This window comes from Balaenoptera acutorostrata, chromosome 7 (genome assembly GCF_949987535.1).
Source record: "Balaenoptera acutorostrata chromosome 7, mBalAcu1.1, whole genome shotgun sequence".
Taxonomy (NCBI): Eukaryota; Metazoa; Chordata; class Mammalia; order Artiodactyla; family Balaenopteridae; genus Balaenoptera; species Balaenoptera acutorostrata.
This window is the reverse complement of record NC_080070.1, coordinates 24911791-24932200: the sequence shown is the minus strand read 5'-3', so window position 1 is coordinate 24932200 and position 20410 is coordinate 24911791. Positions and strand designations below refer to the sequence as shown.

The 20410-nt window shown below is 45.7% G+C and overlaps 1 protein-coding gene across 3 annotated transcripts in view; it reads left to right on the top strand.

Annotated features, from left to right (window-relative positions):
• The window catches only part of SND1 (staphylococcal nuclease and tudor domain containing 1), a 417958-nt gene that overhangs the window by 287671 nt on the left and 109877 nt on the right, over positions 1-20410 (top strand). The gene's annotated exons all lie outside the window — the stretch shown is intronic.

The following is a 20410-nucleotide window of genomic DNA, read 5'->3' as shown; positions in this document are numbered from 1 at the left end:
ACACATAAGCTGGGAAATACGTAAGTTTCAAATTCTGTTAGAATGCTGGTTCACACACTTCACACATGAGGTATATTGAGGGTTTACCTTTAGCAGCAGCCCAATTAGTAATTGCCAATACTGCTTATGTACGATGGTGTGGAATTGCCAGCCGTTGCTATGAGAACCTTCACTTTTGCATTTCCTGACTCATTTTACACTGAACAATGCAGATGTGCAGAGATTTGAAGGGGAGGGATGATAAGACAGGGAGCTGGCAAGTAAATGAAACTCTTCTCTTGAATCCCTTTGAATGGCAAGTTCTCGGTACTCATTCAGCTCCTGCCCTTGTGGAAGCTTGTTTTCCCTAAATCTTTAAGAAAGAAGGAAAATAGTTTGACCTTTATTTGCAGCAAGCTTCAAAGTAGTTCAAGTTCAATACTTAGCAGGAAGATTGCCTTTAATGAGCCAAGTTTAGAGGAGGTCGATTTTAATCTCGATGCTCAGCAGGAGAGGAGATGCGCATACACAGTGAGAAAAGTATGTTTGTAGCTTTAACTCTTACATTTGAAACAGAACCAGTCCCCCAGCAGCATTTAGGAACCACAAAACCTGTGTGCATTTTTTTTTTGTTGTTTTTTTGAGCAAAAAAACATCTCATCTGTAGCATGTGCCTGTGTGTAGGGTCTTGAATTTAAAAAAAAAAAAGAAAACAAAACACCCTTTACTCAAGTCACTCAGAAGTCACCTTTACTTACTTGGAACTTCATCTGAGAAAGAAATTCCTGTTCCAAAGCAAGCTCTTTCCCCTTCTTCCTGAGCTCCCTCCCTGCTCAGGATTTGGCCCCAGCCTGGGGTGAAGTGTGGGTTAGATTCTCTACAGAAGGAAAAGGTGCTTCCCTCAGCCTTTGTCAGCGCTAATCGCCAGCTGTGTTTAGTGCTCTCACTTTGTTTTTCTTTCCCTGGTTGTTTGGTGAGCCTGGTTTTATGCTGAATAGAAGATAAGCCTGCTTACTGATCCCTCCCCTTCCCTCTCATCCCTCTTCCTCTCACTGCACTGGGAAGAAGTTCTTGATTTGCAGTTTAGAACTGAGACTTTAGAGGGGGCCTGTCGTCACCAGGACCCGGATGGGAACCGGCTGGCACTGACCACTGGCTGCTGCGGGTGGTAATATTTACTTAGAGACACAGGATGGTTCCTGGGCACTTCCACGTGGTGCTGAAACTCACTCCCCATGAGTTCTAGTATCATGCTTCTCAAACTCAGCAGGTCTGGAGGAGGGTCAGAGATCTTGCATTTCTAACAGGTTTCCCGGTGATGTCAGTGCTGCCTGTTTACAGACCAGTCTTGATTGGAAATGATCTAAATCTCTTTTCCTTTCTTTTTCTTTCCCTCCTAGACTTGGAAGTTATGAAATCTCCATTGCACACACAAATCCTTAGTGGCTGTGAGAACAGGTTTTGGAACCAGTTCCTGTCTCTGCGCTTAGGCTCTCCCACTTGCTAGATACATGTAGTTTCCCCATTAAAAAGTGGGGCTGGAAGGGTGTTACTGTGTAATGAGCAAATCATTCCTGTGAAGTGCTGCTTATCCAGTGACCAGCAAAAACCCAAAGTGGCCATTTTGAGCCCAGACTTGATTGCATGATTTGAATTCTGTTCACATAGATGCTGTCATCTGGGGAGGCCTCAGCCTTGAGGCATTTTAGGGCAGTGCCTTCTTTCCCATCCCTGAGACTAGAACTGTGGTCTTATTGTGATGTTCCCTTCCTCCTGCTCACATTAGCCCTTGCTTTTTTTTTTTTTTTAATAAATTTATTTTTATTTATTTATGGCTGCGTTGGGTCTTTGTTGGTGTGTGCGGGCTTTCTCTAGTTGTGACAAGCGGGAGCTATTCTTCGTTTTGGTGCGTGGGCTTCTCATTGCGGTGGCTTCTCTTGTTGCAGAGCATGGGCTCTAGGCATGCAGGCTTCAGTAGTTGTGGCATGCAGGCTCAGTAGCTGCGGCTTGTGGGTTCTAGTGTGCAGGCTCAGTAGTTGTGGCACACAGGCTTAGTTGCTCCACGGCATGTGGGACCTTCCCAGACCAGGGCTCGAACCCGTGTCCCCTGCATTGGCAGGCGGATTCTTAACCACTGCGCCACCAGGGAAGTCCCAGCCCTTGCTTTTTGAGGGGTGTGGAGCATCCTCGTTTGGTCTGTCCTCATGGCCGCATCTTGTGGAGCTGGAACAGATCTTTTCTGCCATGATACATATATTCAGATCCTCTGTGTGGTATAGCAAAGTGGGGCAGTTAGCCCTCAGTGAAGGATCCCCAAGCAATGTGTCCAGTAGCAATGGAAGTTGCCAGTTAAATCTCAGCTGTATGTTAGGTTGCAGACTTTTTTTTTTTTTTAATACATCTTTACTGGAGTATAATTGCTTCACAATACTGTTAGTTTCTGTTGTACAACAAAGTAAATCAGCCATATGCATACATATATCCCCATATCCCCTCCCTCATGCGTCTCCCTCCCACCATCCCTATCCCACCCCTCTAGGTCGTTGCAAAGCACCGAGCTGATCTCCCTGTGCTATGTGGCTGCTTCCCACTAGCTATCTATTTTACATTTGGTAGTGTATATATGTCCTTGCCACTCTCTCACTTCGTCCCAGTGTCTTACCCTTCCCCCTCCCCGTGTCCTCTCTCACTTCGTCCCAGTGTCTTACCCTTCCCCCTCCCCGTGTCCTTTCTCACTTCGTCCCAGTGTCTTACCCTTCCCCCTCCCCGTGTCCTCTCTCACTTCGTCCCAGTGTCTTACCCTTCCCCCTCCCCGTGTCCTCAGGTCCTTCTCTTATGTCTACCTCCTTATTCCTGCCCTGCCACTAGGTTCATCAGACTCTTAACACAGAGAGATACTGTGTCTGAAAAGGAATTCCTTCTAGTGAGTAAAGCTGCATTGTTGGGACAGAATGTGATGGTGAAAATTGGAAGGTGGAAATGTGGGGTCTGCTTGGTTGAAGAATGTGCCTGAGTTCACAGGGCCTTTCACCAATCCTGGTCCCTTCCTTAGTAGTGAGTGTGGGAACAGTTCTCATTCACGATTCCTACTCCAGTCTTTTGTAGTTTCAATCCCATTTCCTCTTTATTTATGCAAGATACTTTTATTTTTTCCTGCCCCTAATTTTTTTTCTTCTTCTTTTCTCTCCCTCTTCCCTCTGATAGGAAAGGGGGGTGGGCAGGAAGCTTTCTGTGGTGGGACTTGTGAACCAGCGCCTGTGCTCAGTGCGTTTACATGGATTCCTCATTGAATCTCCCTTAACCCTCTCAATCTGCCCTTTATTTAATTTATCATCATAATGTTCGTTTGGGGGACAGTAAAAGAAATACCAAGGAAAAGTTCTAAATGCTTTGAATCAAATGAAATTTTTTCCTCATCCTATCAGTGAATTCTTTTCACTTAGATTTCAAGCTGTTGCAAAACAAGTCTTGTTAATTTTCATTTATTCAGAGGCTGCTTATCCCATTTGGCAATTACCACTTCCTTCCCCGCTCTCCTGCTGCTGCTCTTATCTTAGCCTTTTTTACTGTTCCTCCTCCACCAGAGGGATGGAGAGGGGAATGGATAGAAAATTTAAACAGTAAATGTTGCTACTTTTTTTTTTAATGAGATCATTGTGAGGCAAAAACTGACAACAGTTATGTTTGGAAAATTGGATTGACTTTTAAACATTCACTGTCTTACAAGTACTTCTTGGTATTGTGGGCAAAGATAGATGGGCTGATTGATGCAGAGAGTACAGAGGGCAACTAGATGAGTGCCTCTCGATGGAATGAGTCTGGCACAACCTGTCTTCCTTCCTTCTCTCCCTTCAGCAAATATTTACTGAATGTACACTGTGTTCTGGGGACAGAATGGTGAACAAGACAAAGGCTCACCTTTCAGGAGCTAGCCGTGGGTTTCTGTCTAGGGGTGCCGTGCTCAAGATCTTACTTGTGAAAATATTTCTCTCCACTCCCCCCAGGACGCAGCCCGTGGGCCTCTTAAGAGCCAGGAGCCTTTGTTACCTATGCAGGTAGGATCGTCGGTCCTTCCCTCACTGCTGCTTGATTTCTTCTCCGTGATGAAGCAGTGGGTCTGCTGGTCTGACGAAGCAAGGCTTGGGAGAGACTCTGGGGAGATTCCTCTCATCCTTTAGTCTCTTACGTCTTCGGCTTTGTCTCTCTTGCCCTGGAAACTCAGTCTCCAGCCGTGTGACCGCTCTCCGAGAGCTTTGTATTTGTGTTGGCAGAAGTTCGAATCTGGAGAGCAATACTTCTTATGGATTAATTGCCAAAGTAATTATATTGTAAAATAATACGCATGATTGATACTTAATATATCCCTCTCCGGGGAGCTGGAGAGCTTCACTGATTTGGAGAGGTGAGCCGGTTGCTGGTTTAGGAGCAGAGCTTTGTATGAAAAGCCAAATGGATGGCCTGGGCTTAAAGGCAGGAGCTGAAGATGGGAGGTGGTTACAGGACAGCCACCGTAATCAGGAGGTGTGTTGCTTCACGAAGGTGCCCGCCGGTTACACTCAAGACGTGGTAAATCTCCAGGAGATGATGGGCAGCGGGGCGAGAGGAGAGGAATCTTTCTTTTTTTTTTTTAATTTAATTTATTTATTTATTTATGGCTGTGTTGGGTCTTCGTTTCTGTGCGAGGGCTTTCTCCAGTTGTGGCAAGCGGGGGCCACTCTTCATCGCGGTGCACGGGCCTCTCACTATCGTGGCCTCTCTTGTTGCGGAGCACAGGCTCCAGACGCGCAGGCTCAGTAATTGTGGCTCACAGGCCCAGTTGCTCCGCGGCATGTGGGATCTTCCCAGACCAGGGCTCGAACCCGTGTCCCCTGCATTGGCAGGCAGATTCTCAACCACTGCGCCACCAGGGAAGCCCAGGAGAGGAATCTTGTTCTCCTGTTCAAGCTTGTTGAGAACGAGCCTCCCGTGTCTGCAGTGGAGTCCTGCGGATAAAGACTCCTCCCCTGCCGCCCAGGCTGCAGAGCAGCCGCTCTATAAAGCTGCTCCCTCCCCTTCCCTGACGAGCAGGGCACACGCAGCCTCTCCACACAGCTAGAACGCCTTATTTATTGATTTGGGTGATCCTAATGTGCCTATTTCATACCTTTCTAAAAGCGCTTTTTAGCACATGAGCAAGTAAGGAAACCCACTAAATCCTAGGCACAGAGGGCTGTTTAAGGATGTTCCTGCCGCTGCATACTTATGGACAGGGGCTGGAGTTATGACATTTATCTCTGTTCGCTAGGGCACTGATGTATATCTGCTGCATCTCCCATGGAGAGCTGCGCCTTATCTTGAGAGAGAGCAGTGAGAGCACAGCCATCACTCGTGCTGCCCGGGCGCGTGGGGACTCCTTGCGGGAAGCCATGTCGCCCCCTACCGGCGGGGGTGGGGTGAGCGTGGTGGCACATGCCATGGAGACTTGGGCGGAAAATCAAGGATTTAAAACAGGAGAGAGAACAATACAGTTCCTAATAGCTCTCCTCAGGGAGGAATGTTTTAACCTGCTTCCTTTTTTTTTTTTCCTTTTAAACTGTATAGATTTTTTTTTTCAATAAATTTATTTATTTATTTATTTGGCTGCGTTGGGTCTCTCTTGCTGCGTGCGGGCTTTTCTCTAGCTGCGGCGAGTGTCATTGCGGTGCGTGGGCTTCTCATTGCAGTGGCTTCTCGTTGTGGAGCACAGGCTCTAGGCGTGCGGGCTTCAGTAGTTGTGGCACGTGGGCTCAGTAGTTGTGGCTCGCAGGCTCTGGAGCACAGGCTCAGTAGTTGTGGTGCACAGGTTTAGTTGCTCCGCGACATGTGGGATCTTCCCGGACCAGGGCTCGAACCCGTGTCCCCTGCATTGACAGGCAGATTCTTAACCACTGTGCCACCAGGGAACTCCCTATAGATTTGTTTTTAAAAGAGATGGTCAAGTGGTTTCTTTTTCTGTTTTTGTGTGTGTGTTAAAGAAATAACATGGTTATTGACGATTTTGTGAAAATAGAAAAATTAGAAATGAGTAAGCACTTCCATCATCCAAACACTAGCCAACATTTGCACGCAACTCCTTTCCTCTTGTGTTCCTAACCTATTCCCTGCTGGCTCTGAGAGCCAGGAAAGACCTGGTTTGATCTCCATGTCTTATGCAAGGGCCCTCACTAACTTGGATTAACTTGTCTGTTTCTCTGTCCTTAAAATATAGGACTGGTAAATTTAAAGGAGATTAAAAATAGAAAAGTAAATGGAGAGCGAGCTGGAGGGAAGACAGGCTGAGTTCTGTTGTTAGATTGTCCTTGGTACTGGCCCTTGGGAATTTGTGGTTGAGCAGAAATTTAGGGCTCTTTTTGAGCTTCTGAGACCCAGCCTTTTAGGGACCAACACCCACCCCATTTCTTGGGCATATTATCAGGAATCCATAGAGTTTGTAGAATTAGTTTCTTCTAATCTTCCTTCCAGGCAGGATCCCAGTCTCCTAATGAATCTTCCTTCATGTGTTCTAGTGATCCTTCTGGTCTGTATTCTCTATAACAGAGATGTTTCTAGAATGCACATCTGCTCACGTTGTCCCCCTGCTTATAATATCTCAGTGGTTCTTTTGCCTTCACAATAAGGCTTTGAAGGTTCTTCATGGTCTGAGGCCCATTCATCTTTGTAGCTTTCGCCTCCCTGCACCTCCACCAAGCCCTCTTCCCGAGCAGAGGCACTTGACGTGTCCAGAACCAGCCATGCTGGCCTCAGGGATTTTACACATTTTGTTCTCTCAGCTTAGAGTGTCTGGCCCCTTTTCTCCTTTCATCATCAACCCTTCACCCCCAGGAGTCCAGCTCTAGGTATGTGCTCTCAAGGAAACCTCGGTTTAGCATCCTGATTATCTGTGTACATGTCCGTATGTTCCTTGCCCACCTCTATGCCCGCTCCTCAGCCCAGCGCCTAGCATGGAGCGGGTGTGCAGTCCATGTATGCCGAACGAACAGAGCAATGCACAAAGATTTTCATACGGTCATCACCTGCCAGGTCTCTGCTCCCATCTCCTTCCTCCGTGACTGCTCAGGTTCCCTGAAATGCAGAGTCAAGGTACCCCACCTGCTCTGATTGCCCCACTGTGTGCAGTAGAGGTCTGGAGGCTACATCAGATGGCATCGGAGTGACCAGTCCATTTGGGGAGGATGGTGTGCTTGTTAAAACAGACTAAAATTGTCAAAGCAGTGAAGTGAGGATGCAGTTAGAAAACATATGTGGAAGTTCATGGGGCAAAGAGTGATCGGGAGGAGCTCCCTGGAGGGCGTGGAGCTTCAGCCAAGTCCTGAGGGCTGTTTCCTGGTCTGCCAATGATTATTACTGGTCTGCTGCTGAGTTCCAAGGATGGGAGCAAGCCTCAACAAGCAAGTCATCTCCTCATCCTAGCCCTGGACACTCCACTCCATGCACTTTGATGCATGTGTGCGTGCATTTAGGGCAACTTCTCCCTGGTACTTTCTCCGTTACTTTTACCACTCATCCCCTTCTGTCACACTATACGATTTACTTGTTTAATATCTTTTCCCTCTACTTACAAGTTCCATGAAGGCAGGGAATTCTCTCTGCTTCATTTGCTACCATGGAGTGAAACCTAGCACCTGGAATATTGCCTACTTCATAGTGGGCCTCTCATCAATAGGGAGCATTTCCCAGAACAAGGAAATCCTGTATGAGAGGCCATATAGAAACTGAGCATTTACCCATCTGCTCTTCACTATCTGTGTCCCAGGGAACTGGAAATACATAATTAAAATGCATGATCCCATAGTTCTATCCCCAGCTCTCCAAAAAAGCAAGTCCAAGTGTGGTTTTTCATCAAAGCTATCTTACCATGTTGTCCCTGCTGCTTCTGATTTAATGGAGTAGAGACATGACAGTGTTAGGACCACACTGGCATCGTGTTTGGAACCAGTGGTAATACACTAACTAGCAACTTCTACTGCCGAGGTTCTCAGCATCCTGATTGGAACTTCATGGAGCCCGCCCCATCCTTCTGAGCACTGGTCCTATGTAGGTGGTGGTCGATTCGATGGCCATATCACTGTGAAAATGCCTTTGATGAATCGAAACTCATTCCCTTATCTTGTTCTTCTGATGCCACGGCTGCTGTCTTGTTGATTCAAAACCGAGACTGAGGATATATAACCCACTAAGTTTCTGTTTCTGACCGTCGTGTTCCATAGAAGGCTGTTGTTTCTATTCCACTTGGTGTGTACCTTTTAAACAGCAACAGGATTGTGGGCTTGTCCTCGTCAGTCTTGACCGTATAGTAGAGGATTGTCCAGAGAAGGGTTGCTCAGGATTCTTAGACTAAGAATTGTGTGATGAGGATAATGCTGTAGCTGATTAAGTCATGATCAGCAAGTGTTTGGCTGCTTCTTAGCTCGTGTGTCGAAGGCTGGGGGTGGACATGAGGATATTTGGTGAACCCACAGGCCCCGGTAAAATCTGCTGGAAGGCCAGTAGTGCAAGGGCAGTCTAGTCTGAAGGGTCAGGTCACCTATGGGAAGCTTCCTCCCTATCCATCACACTGGTCCTTGCCACCCAGGGGTTGAGGTTGAAATGGTTAACCCTTCTGAATTACTTCAGTGGGCACTTACTGTTTACCAACACTGCTAGAAGCATCTAAATGGTAAATTACCTGATTTAACATTTATAATAATCCTAGAATGCATTTAAATTGTTATCCGTGTTTCTCATGTGAGGATACTGATCCCAGTTGTCTGTGCAGATGGCATCCTCAGAATGAATCAGGGCAGGTAGGACATAGCCATGCGTGGTAGCCCTGAGAGGCAGAACTAGGACTAACCCTGCAGCACTTAACTCTCCCTGTGAGGGTCAGGGTTGGCCGGCATGGTAATAAGAGTCCTATAAGACTGGGGTTCCAGTTCCCTGTGGAGATTCAGGCCTCTGTGTGAAGCCCCTGGATAAATGCAACACATTGTCTTAGACTGACTACGTCTTTTTCGTCCATCGCTAAGTATCCAGAGCACGTGCGCCTGCTCCCCGACCTCTGTCTGCTCCACTGAGAAAGAGGTACGCGGGCCTTCCCGCACAGGAGCAGCAGTCGCCTCTCCTGCCTTCCCCTAGCCTTTGCCGAGTGCGTGGACGCGGCGATTCGGAGGCTTCGGGCACAAGTACCAGCCTAGAACCGGTGACTTCTCAGCCATCTGGGTTCTCTGCCCACACGGGAAGTAGGACCAGAGGTGCGAGTGGAGGATACGGGGTGGAGAGGGAGACGGCATGCCACACGCTGCCATGTTTGCTGCTATGGCGCTTATTACAGTTCTAAGGCAGTGTTAAATTAGCCAGCTAATAAAAATGAATATACCATTGGAGGCTACATTTGTGTGGGCCTTGTTGGTGGTGGTGTTAAATGGGCTAATTTAACACCATCCTAGAATGGTGGTGATTGTGATAGCAACAGCCCACAAGTTCAGGAGAAGGTGGGGGTGGTTCCCTCCACAGCTTCCCCGGGCAGTGCTGTGTGCCCTGCGTCTTTGTTTGGTGAGGAGATGGGATAAACAATATCTAGACATCAGCTGTTCAGTGGCCCTTGGGACTCTGCTTCATGGTCAGGGGGATGTCTTAGGAGTCTCTCCCTGGCAGACTACATTGCAATCATTTTTGTGTACCCATTTCTTCACATGTAGCTGTCTATATATTTATTCACCCCTGGATGCCATTCTAACAATGGCTTTCCATTTCACTCAAAACTGGAGTTCTTATTGTGGCCTACAAGTCTGTCCTGTCTACCCCTCCACAATATGTGTATTTCTAACATGTGCAACAGTGCTTGGCACATAGTAGGTGCTTGGTAAATATTTGTTGATGAATGAACTCCAACTAATAGCCACAGTATTCTCCTGTGATACAGAGATCTAGACAGGTGTGTTGGCAGTCATGTTGTGAATATAGATTTTCATTTTATCTCAGTAGTGGCCAACATCAATCAACAGAAGAATTTGTTCGTGTTCTCCCTCGAGTTCTTGTGCCCCCTCCAATCTACTGTCTGTTCCCACTCAGGTGGAGATAAAAGTAGAAATAGATCTGCTCTTCTAGCTGCTGCCCATTCGTCTTCTGGAGCCAGCTGGGTCGGAAGAGAAGGGCCAACAGTGCCTTTGCTCCTGTGGCTTTCCCCTTTCCCAGTTCCACGTGACAGGATCTGGGCCAGTATCACAATTGTTGGCACAGACGCCCTGTTTTCCTCCACTTTCTAGAATGGATCCTCATTATTGATTCACAGTAAGTTCATGGTGTGGGGCTGCCCAGATGAGCATGACTAAATGCCCTTAGCAGCTCCCCTCCTTCCAGCCACTGCAGCAACCGGAAGCGTTCCCCACGTATTTCAAACCCCCTTTGGGGGTTGATCCTGCTCCTGATTAAAACCACTAATCTCTAATAGAAGAACAAAGAAAACATCCTATTACAGTTATCTAGAAAATGGGGTGGAGTGCAGAAGTTCTGTTGAGCAACATAACTTATTTTTCTTTTTTTGAGGCCCCAGCTGAGGTTAAGTAAAGATGAATTAATAATGAAGTGAAATCAGCCTGGTTATATGACTTACTCCGTTTAGCTATGTCCTACAGCCCCAGGGACATCAGTTGCTGAGAAAACAGACATTAAATCTGTATTCACCATGATCCTTCTGTGTTGATCTGTGCAGGAAAATGGACCACGTTGCCGTCTATATTCACATCTTCTCTGAGTTATATTTTAGGAGGGAGATTAGGGCCAGACTCTGAGAGCCTTTAAGGAATTATATCAGATGCTGCAGTGTTACAGTGAAATTGGAATGAAAGCTCAACTTCTGAGAGGTTCAGTACCAGCCTGCCAGCTGCCCAGGAACATCCTGGGATGAAGCTTAGGGGAATCCAAGGGAAGTTAGGTCTTGGAGAAGAGTTTTCTAGAGCCAAATGTGTCCTTTCCTTCTCAGATGGACTTGGGAGGTGTAGGCAGAGGTGCCTTAAACCATAAGAAAATCACTTTTACTTCTTCCTGGCAAGATAGGGTATTCACTAAATGCGTCCCTATCCTTCAGACCACGTAACCCCCTCACATGTGGACCTCTCTAGGTTTTTCCGTGGCCATGGCATTCTATCCAGATAGTTACTGAATTTTTCATTAATGTAGATGCATACCTGCTTTGCAGAATTAAATTACCTACTTGGGTAATTAGGGAGCATGAAATTTTAACATATCGCCCAAGTATCTAGGTATATTTCTAAAATCTTGCTGTAGTCAATCAGTGGCCATTTTTTTTTCAGACAGTATCTACAAATGGTATTTATTTAACGTTTTTTCCTTCTTTTTCTTTCTTTCTTTCTTTTCTTTCTTTCCTTCTTTCTTTTTTTTTTTTTTTTAAACGGAGCTACATGATGGTGAGGTCTGGATTCAGACATGCTCATTTTGAGCTGCTTGAACAACAAGCTGAAACATGAAACTAGAAGAAACCTTAGGATGATAGCAAAACAAATAAAAATTAAATTCTTTGATTGTTTGCCACTGTACCAAACACGTGCAAAGAGCACTCCTTTTCAAGAAAGAAAGACCTAAAACCAACACAACCAAAATTTAAATACTACTTTTGCCATTTGAAATTGTCTAATCAGCCTCATTTTCCTCTATTGACATCATCATCTTCTGTTTGTTCTGATGCTTCATTTTTAGTATCTCTATGGGCTTATGAAAGCAGAAAGATTGCCTGGGTTGGAACAAGCTTCTCTACCATTTCCTATGTGTCCGTTCTCAACCAAAATAAATCAGCGCAAATACCAGTGTCTGCTCCTTACCAGGCCTTTGAGACCTGCTTGGAAGAAAAAGGAGGGTATATCTTATCAGGCTAGCTGAAATCAACAAGCAGGACACCCTTCAACAATAATAGTGTTGCCCTTTGGAGTCAGAAGGGCGTCTTTCTTTTTTTTTTTAATTTTTTTTTTTTTTTTAGCAATGGGTTTATAGCTACTTTATTTATTTATTTTGGCTGTGTTGGGTCTTCGTTTCGTGCGAGGGCTTTCTCTAGTTGCGGCAAGCGGGGGCCACTCTTCATCGCGGTGCGCGGGCCTCTCACTATCGCGGCCCCTCCCGTTGCGGGGCACAGGCTCCAGACGCGCAGGCTCAGTAGTTGTGGCTCACGGGCCCAGTTGCTCCGCGGCATGTGGGATCCTCCCAGACCAGGGCCTGAACCCATGTCCCCTGCACTAGCAGGCAGACTCCCAACCACTGCGCCACCAGGGAAGCCCCGGGCATCTTTCTTAGCATTACCTTTGAGAGCTGATTGGCCAGACCATTCTCAGCACGTAACCTGTGAGTTCCAGTGATTTGATCCTATCAGCACATTAAGATCATTGTGCATAACTCTTAGAATTTGTTAAGAGAGTATGAAGGTAGGATAACCACATTGGTGTATATTATTTATGCCTTTTCTCGTTATTAAAAAGAAAAAGTAATTTCAGAGTTCTAATGTAAAGCTGAAGTACACTTTGCATAAAGAGCATGATGGATTTTCTCACTACTTGGAATTGCTGTGCTTGAAGGAAAATGGGGAATGGGAATGAATATAGTCCAATAAATTAAGCCTTGAAACCCAAACAGTGCTGTGTAAGCAAGCTGACTACAAATCAAACACAAGTGTTTGCTAAAGAATACGTGATCTCAGTTGAGGCTGAACAGAACCAGCCTCTTTGTACATATGTGTATATTTCTCTTGACATGTGCAAAGACTTGTTGCATTTCCATTCCTGTGGCCTCAGATCTCTCTGGCAAAAAGTATCATCCATTCATGAAGAAGAAAACTGCAGAGCAGATTTCCCCAAATGGCAAAGAATAATCTTCCTCAAATGTTGACAAATAGCAGGGGGGACTTGGGTGGGTTTTCTAGCTTTAAGGATCCCCAGATTTCCTATGTTTGTTTTTTAATATGTGATTTTCATTCCTTCACATTGTTCTGGCTAGCATACCAGTCGTGGAAGGCTAGGTCATCGTGTGGATCACAGCGATCAAGCCCAGTGTGTTCATTCTTTTCAGCCCCATCCTCGAGGCAGCTGCTGATAGCCTTCCTGGAGCAAGTGCTGGAAATCGTCCAACTCCTCATTTTACAGATGAGGAAACAGAGGCACAGAGAAATGGAGCAGGCTCGTCATGGTCACAAGCTGTATTAGTCGTAAGGCAGGGGCTTTTTCCCATGGACTTTCGTCTCTATACCTTGTGCTCTGGCATAGCATGTTCTTAACTCACCTTTTTTGAACAGATTGCTCCCAACTCAGAGCCAAAGCTACTTGAAGCATGAGTTCAGATGACACTGTGATCTCTTGGAGTCGATAGTAAAGTTTGGAGTAGAGCGTATTTTCCTTCTTAGAACCTATGTCAAATCTCCAGTTACTTTTTAGCTTATTCTGGTGACTGCATTCCATTTGATCTATTTTTCTCTAAGTTGTTCAGCAGCCGTGGGCCAAAATCATTATGTTCTGACTGAACCAGGAGATGGTGGCAGCTAGATTTGAAACTGAAATGCAAAGCATGTGCAGGGTGCAGCAAGTTGTTCGCTTTGGGTGATTGAGGATTATGGGTGAGGGAGTCTGGGAAGGTGGGGCTGAATTGCATCTTTCCCAACTGGGAGGCAGTTGCGGCATTTGGGGTGGAACTTTTCTGGACTTCCCATGAATTGCAGGCTGTTTAGCGTCTTAGCTCCCCCTCCAGGGTGCCATAGCACCCTCTCCCAGGGGAAACATTGGACGCATCAGTAAACCACTCCTGCAGTTTTCCAAACACTCCCAGGTGGTGTTTGCACAGCCCCCGAGTGAGAGATCTATTGGTTGGTAGCAGTGTTGGAGAAGGAAGATGGAAACATGGAAAAATGGTTCTCCTGCTTTAGGAGTTGGCAATCTCTTTTTCAGTAGGATCAGTATTTAACAGTGGCATCCAGAAAGAGAACTCCCATGCCACCCTGATGCTTTATGCACAAGTTATTGGCAGGGATGGGGGTGGTGGAGAAAAATTTGCTAAAATCACAGTGGAAAAAATCAGTAAAGGATGTAATTTCTGCTTTCATGGAACTGTCACTTGTTGCCATCCATGCTGTTTCTTTCTGGGAGCATGAATAACAGCAGCTTGATTTACTCCCTTCCTGAATTCCCAGCTGTTGTCTGTTCTTCATGCTTCACAAACGTCAGTGAGAAATAAGTCCTGGCATCTAAGAGATGCAGACCATTTCTTCCTAATCAGCACCCTGTCCCTCCTGGCTGCTCCTTACTCCTGCCGTGTTCTTTATAATCAAAAGTGTTAGCATTGTGTTGTATTTTTCTTGTAGTATCTTTTTACATAAGGGTATGGTAACTCTGCATTCGCCTGGAAACTAAAGTTCCTAAAAATATTTTCAAAAGATCCAACAGCATTTTGGGGGTCATTGGATCTCCCATCAAGCAGTGGTTTAGACCATGGTTAAATATACTAAAACTTACCAGGACGATTATCCTCTAAAAGTATTAGCTTGTATAGTAATACATACTTTTCAGTGTTTTCACATATTTTTCCCCTCTGGGTGCCTATTACAATGCTGTGAGGTAGCAAGGGCTATTGTTATCACCAATGAGACTCAGAAAAGTTGTTACTTGGCCAAGGTCACATAGTTTAATTAAGGACGGAACTGACACTTAGTACCCCGCCATTTCCTCCTCCTCCTTTTCAGGGACTGAGGGAGGAGACCAATTTGATTTGTCCTCTTTGGATGTCAGAACAATGTTTCTTTTTTTAAAGGAATATTTTAAGCTTTTCAATTCCGATCTTCCATTGAGACAAGTTCTTTATTCTTCTGCCAACGAAATGTGACCTCCTGTCAATCAAATATCTGTGTCCCCCTTTAACTCTTAGTTTTGAAACTTGTCTCAGTAACACAGACCTGCAGTCCCTGTTGCCTGGTGTATATATGTAATGTGGGGAAAAGCCATTTCCATGGTAGTAGGAAGTTAAAGATTTTTGTGACGTGCTGATGAGTTATGAGTCCACTTTTTACTTTCAGTCCCCTTTGAATTCCTCTGCAGAGGTTTTTTTTGTTTTTTTTTTTTTTTTAATTTTATAGCTACTTTATTTATTTATTTATTTATTTTTGGCTGTGTTGGGTCTTCAGTTCGTGCGAGGGCTTTCTCTGGTTACGGCAAGTGGGGGCCACTCTTCATCGCGGTACGGGGACCGCTCTTCATCGCGGTGCGCGGGCCTTTCACTATCGCGGCCCCTCCCCTTGCGGGGCACAGGCTCCAGACGCGCAGGCTCAGCAGCTGTGGCTCACGGGCCTAGCCGCTCCGCGGCATGTGGGATCTTCCCAGACCAGGGCTCGAACCCGCGTCCCCTGCATTAGCAGGCAGACTCTCAACCACTGCGCCACCAGGGAAGCCCTCTGCAGAGGTTTGATGATTAGCCAATGACAGAGGGAAGAAGAAAGCTATGATAATGGTTTTCAAATAGATCGTAATTTTAATTGAAAAGAAATCTGACTGATAACATGAAATCTGACTGATAAAACATGTTTAGATAATAGGTAGGCACACAGTGTTAGAATAATTATTACCTTTTTTGATTCTGTGAAATTATAATAAAATTTGTTGGGAGAAAGAATGCATAGGCAGTTTGTCTTGTTAATAAGCCAGTTCCTTTTCTGCCTTGGAAGTGAGTGTAGTAGGAAGATTTGGCATTGTGCTTTCCCAGGCACAACACATCAGCTCTCAAATATCCTGACCTGGGCTGTGCTTCTCAGAAGGAACTCGAGTGTCCTGCCAGGCACATCCGTAGAGTCCTTTGCGCCTGCGCCCCTCCTGATTGCCTTGCGTAGCACCCTTCTGCCATTGGAAACATTGGGAGCATCAGTAAGCAGCCCCCCGCTTGTGCTAGATGCGTGTTCCTCTGGCCAGTTGTTGTTCACTCTTTCAGAGTGAACGTCAGGGTTGACTCCTGTCCAGATCCTTTACCTCCTCTGTGTTCGCAGGGCATCCCGTGCTGCGTCTATCATTGCATCATCCTTGTAACCACGTTGTCGTTGCATTGGCTTGTGACTGTTTCTTTGTCTGGAGTTTTGACACTGGGGACATGGTAGAAACTCTGTAAAGGGTGGGTGGGCGGGTGGTGATCTACTGTTCGGCCTCCCCAACCCCTGCATCCTGAGGAAGAGCATCACTGTGGCGTGTCCCTTTCTCTAGCCTGTCGTTGTGAGTGCCTTACACCGGGAGAGGGAAGGGGTGTGCTGACTGGGTCTTCTGCCACGCATCTAGGCAGAACCTGCAGTCTCGCGCAGCAAGGCGGAGTGTAGGGAAAGTAAATGATTTAGGAGACAGAACGCTTGGGGTGTGATGCTGGCGCCACTCCCTCGTGTATAAAATGACAGAGGGGGACAAAGATACTCCCAAGGATCTCTTAATCACTCTGACTTCGGGAATTCTGTGAAATACCCCTTCTTTAGGGAGACGCTTTAGTGAATTCATTACAAATATGAATTTCTGACTCACAGGAGCAGACTCAAATTCTGGATCTGCCATTTATAAACCTGTTATGTAGGGCAAGTTATTTAACCTGTCTTTGCCTCAGTTATCTCATCTGTAAATTAGGGGTGCTCTAAGTATTAAATAGCATGACGCATGTTTTTTTAAAAGTACTTAATCCGGTGCTTAACCACAACGAAGATACCACTCAGATCACAGTAGCTGTTATTTGTTAGACTAATTTCTTTGTGATCAGTCTATATTCTCTTGATATATGTCAAAAAAAAAACACAAACAAAAAAACCCCTTTCAGTGATATGTAAACCTCGCTGTGATAATACCAACTACTTCCTAATGTGTTTTTTAAAAGCCAGCATAGCCTATCAGATTATCTGTCTGCTCAGGAAAAGACATCCAAAAACAGAATTCCATAGGCTAAACCAGGACCCTGGGCAGCCTGAGTTAAGAGGAAGTGCGTTCAGCCCAACTGATAGGATTCAATGGCAAGAACAACTGCCTGTCAAAAGATATGGCTTATAATCTGTGCCTCATAACCAAGTTGGCATGTGACTTTGTGTAGGTCATTTAATTTCTCTGATTTCCTGTTTCCTCCTCTGTGAAAATACAGAGTTTGGGCTGAACGATTTCTAAGGTTCTTTCCAGCTGTAAAATGTGATTCTGTAAATGTTTAGGTGATACATGTAGATGTCCTTACAGTCATTTCCTTTTGTGTTTTAGGCTGGAAACCGAGGAAAGATAGGCAGTGTGGTTTTCTTCTCCAAGTTTTCCTTTAGGTTCTGTGTGTTATAGAATTGTCAGTGTATGTGTTTTCTAGGTCCTTTATACATGAACTTGTATTAAAGCATGTCCCCCAACCCCTTTCTTCTGTTGAACGCTGGGCGTTAATCCCTTTTCCATGTTATCTTGTTAACTTTGACCCCTGATTCTTGCCTCATCAAATCTTTGTTCTCATCTGATATATATTAAATAAGCAGGTCCTCAATGTCTTTACCACAAAAGCACTGAATTCAAGTGCTGTGATTCATTCATTCCTTTAACGATCTTTTTACTGCACTTTCACCCAGCTTCAGGCCACCCTTTGCAGCCAGATTATTTTGCTGGACTTCAGCTCTGAGTTGTTTAGATGCCCCCCTACCCTGTAGCTCAATTTCTTTGCTATTGAGGGTGATCACCAACCTTTTTATCCATCTTAGAAAGCTTGTAGGCTTTCTCTCCAGAAAATGCCAGATACGGGAGAAAAAGGGTGTAACCAGCCAAGAAAAGAGAGGGAGCTTGAAACAGCATTGTCACTCAAAATGGCAAATAGTTTAATACGGCTGGCATGTCTCCTGTAAGAGGGACAATGGTTAAAGATGAGTTTGGGAAGTTAGATTCCCCATCTTTGAAGGGCCCTGTGTCCATGCTGCTTAGATTATACCTCATAGAGAAGTCATCGATGACTTCGAGTCGTGGACATTCTTAGTGAATGATGAGTCTGAAGAAGGCTATCAGTCTTCTCTTCAGAAAATACATGACCACACAAAGATTTTCATACAGTTTCATTGGATTGGCAAACACTAGCCCAAGCCCATCCTTGACCCACCCCCGTCCCTGACCCCCACTCCCAGGTTAGGAATCCCTAAGGTGAGTAATAGGAAGCAGTGAATGGTGGGTAATGCGTTATGTCTTTTTTTTCTTTTTCTTTTTAGTTTTAGAAATGATTATTACGTAGTAAAGCACACAAATCTTAAGTATACAGCTTGATTCATTTTATGTATATGAAAGTACACATATGACTGCAAGTAACCAAGTAAACCACTACCCATGTAGAGGTATAGAATATTTCTAGCATCCCAGCAGGCTCTTTCATGGCCTTCCCCTCAAAGATAACCAGTATTTTGACTTCTGTTGCCATAGATGAGTTTTGCCTGTCTTGGACATCATACCTGGAATCATAATCTTATTTTACGAACTTTATTTTACCCAGCTTTTGTCTGAGATTCATCCATGTTATTAGATATAGTGGAAGTCCCTCCTTTTTCACTGCATTGTCTATTTTTAAAAGATTACTTTTACCACAATACGAAGACTAGATTGGGAGAATCCAAACTGCAGTCAGGAAGTTTGGGTAAGATGAAGAGGAAAGAACAGATCTGGTTAGGAGGATTCTGATCTAGAATTCTGCTGGTTGTTTGATAATAGAGGATGGGAAAAGAGAGGTCGCTTTTCTGGCTTGTAAATAATAGCATGTTTGCAAGAAGAAGGTTATTAGGTCACCTTTGAGACCTTGAACATTCGATGCCTGTGGATTTTGGCAGGTCCAGATGAATTTGGTAGAAAGGTCAGAACTAAAGATGAAAACTTAGAGCATCATCAGGTTATAATGGAACCTGAAGCATAGGGAGCGAATGTGATTGCCTGGGACTGGGGGTTAGAGGAGGACGCAGCTGTGAAGGTGCAGGTTCTGACCGCGGAGACTTAGAGAAATAGGAGGGGCACCGGGAGGAAGGGTTAGCAAGGAAGCCGAGCCAAGGGCAGCGTGTGCGTCACAAAGGCCTGAAAGTTGGGAGGAGGCTTTGTGAGGTGTTCTGTAGCACCTCTCCTCTCCCACTCCTCCTGTATGTTTGTGTTCTGTCCATACATGTGCCTGTCGTCCACACTGAACTGTGAGTTCTCAGAGGAAAGGCGCTGTGTTCCTTCCCCTACTCATTACTTTCCAAAATCTAGCAGAGTCAGTCTTTTACCTGGAAGTGCTCATGGAATGTCCAGGTTGCACTTACTTCTAAGGCAGCCCTGAATTGGATGCCCTTCCCTGATGAGCACCTGGGGGGTCTCTTGATGAGGGAGCTTGGGCCCAGGAACAGAGCTGGGTTCAGAGCCTGGGCTCTGCAGAGCCCGAGGGGCAACGAGCAGCGGCGCTCTGGGAACGGCCTCCTTCAGCGAGCTGGGCGGCTTCTTCAGTTACATAAGATGCGTGTGTTCTGGCTGGGAAGAGCTGCCTGAGTGAGTGGTTAGCAAAAATGATTTGTGTGGAGTTATTTTGAGACCCCACAGGAGGGAATGGCAGCCAAACCCTGCAGTATTTTAAACCGCATCACTCATCTACAGAGATTAATCCATTACAGAGTCTCAGCCAGAACGCTGGTAACAGGGAAAGAAGAATCTTTAGGGTCCTAGCAGATTATAAACGCCACTTCTCCCAGTCCACACAAGGTGAATTCAGTGGCTTAGACCGAACTCAGTGCCTCCAGATTCTCCCACACATACTCCTCTGTCCTGTCTGCCCTGAGGGCTGGAAGTGGCCGTGCGGGTTTCCTTCTGTGGGGTTGGCCTGGGTCACTGTGCAGCAGCAGTTTGATTATGCTCTCATTCGCTGTATAGGATGCAAATTGGCTTTCTAATAGAGGAGGGAGCCCCCTTTCTATGGTCGCCAAACACATCATTTAGCGATTGAGCTCATTGTGGTTCCAGGCTGGCCAGGAGAAAGCCCTCCTTCCCCTTCCAAAGCATTCACCTTTCTCCTGACTTAAGCGTGAACAGCTGTCGAAGGGTGGATGAATTACAGAATATAGAATTTTCCAGTTTAGCGACATTAGCAGAGAGAGCCTCCATATGAAACACTTCTCTTGTTTTTGTTTTCCTCTTGGCTGTTATGCTGTGAAATTTGCCTCCTCGCTCCCACACCCTCTTGCTGACAGCTGTCCTCTTTGCCATTCAGGAGCCAGCACCTCCCTAGATGGCTGCCTGAGATGGAAAAGGCCTTCTCCCTTTTCCTCCCCGGGTCCACAGTTGTGTAGCCGGAGAGTTCCATGTGCTGGGACATCTGATTGCCTTCTGACCCCGAGGGATCCATCTGGGCTAGATGTGTTTTAGACACTTGCTAGACTGTGGAGGGAGGGTTGAGAAAGAAAGAACCCTATCCA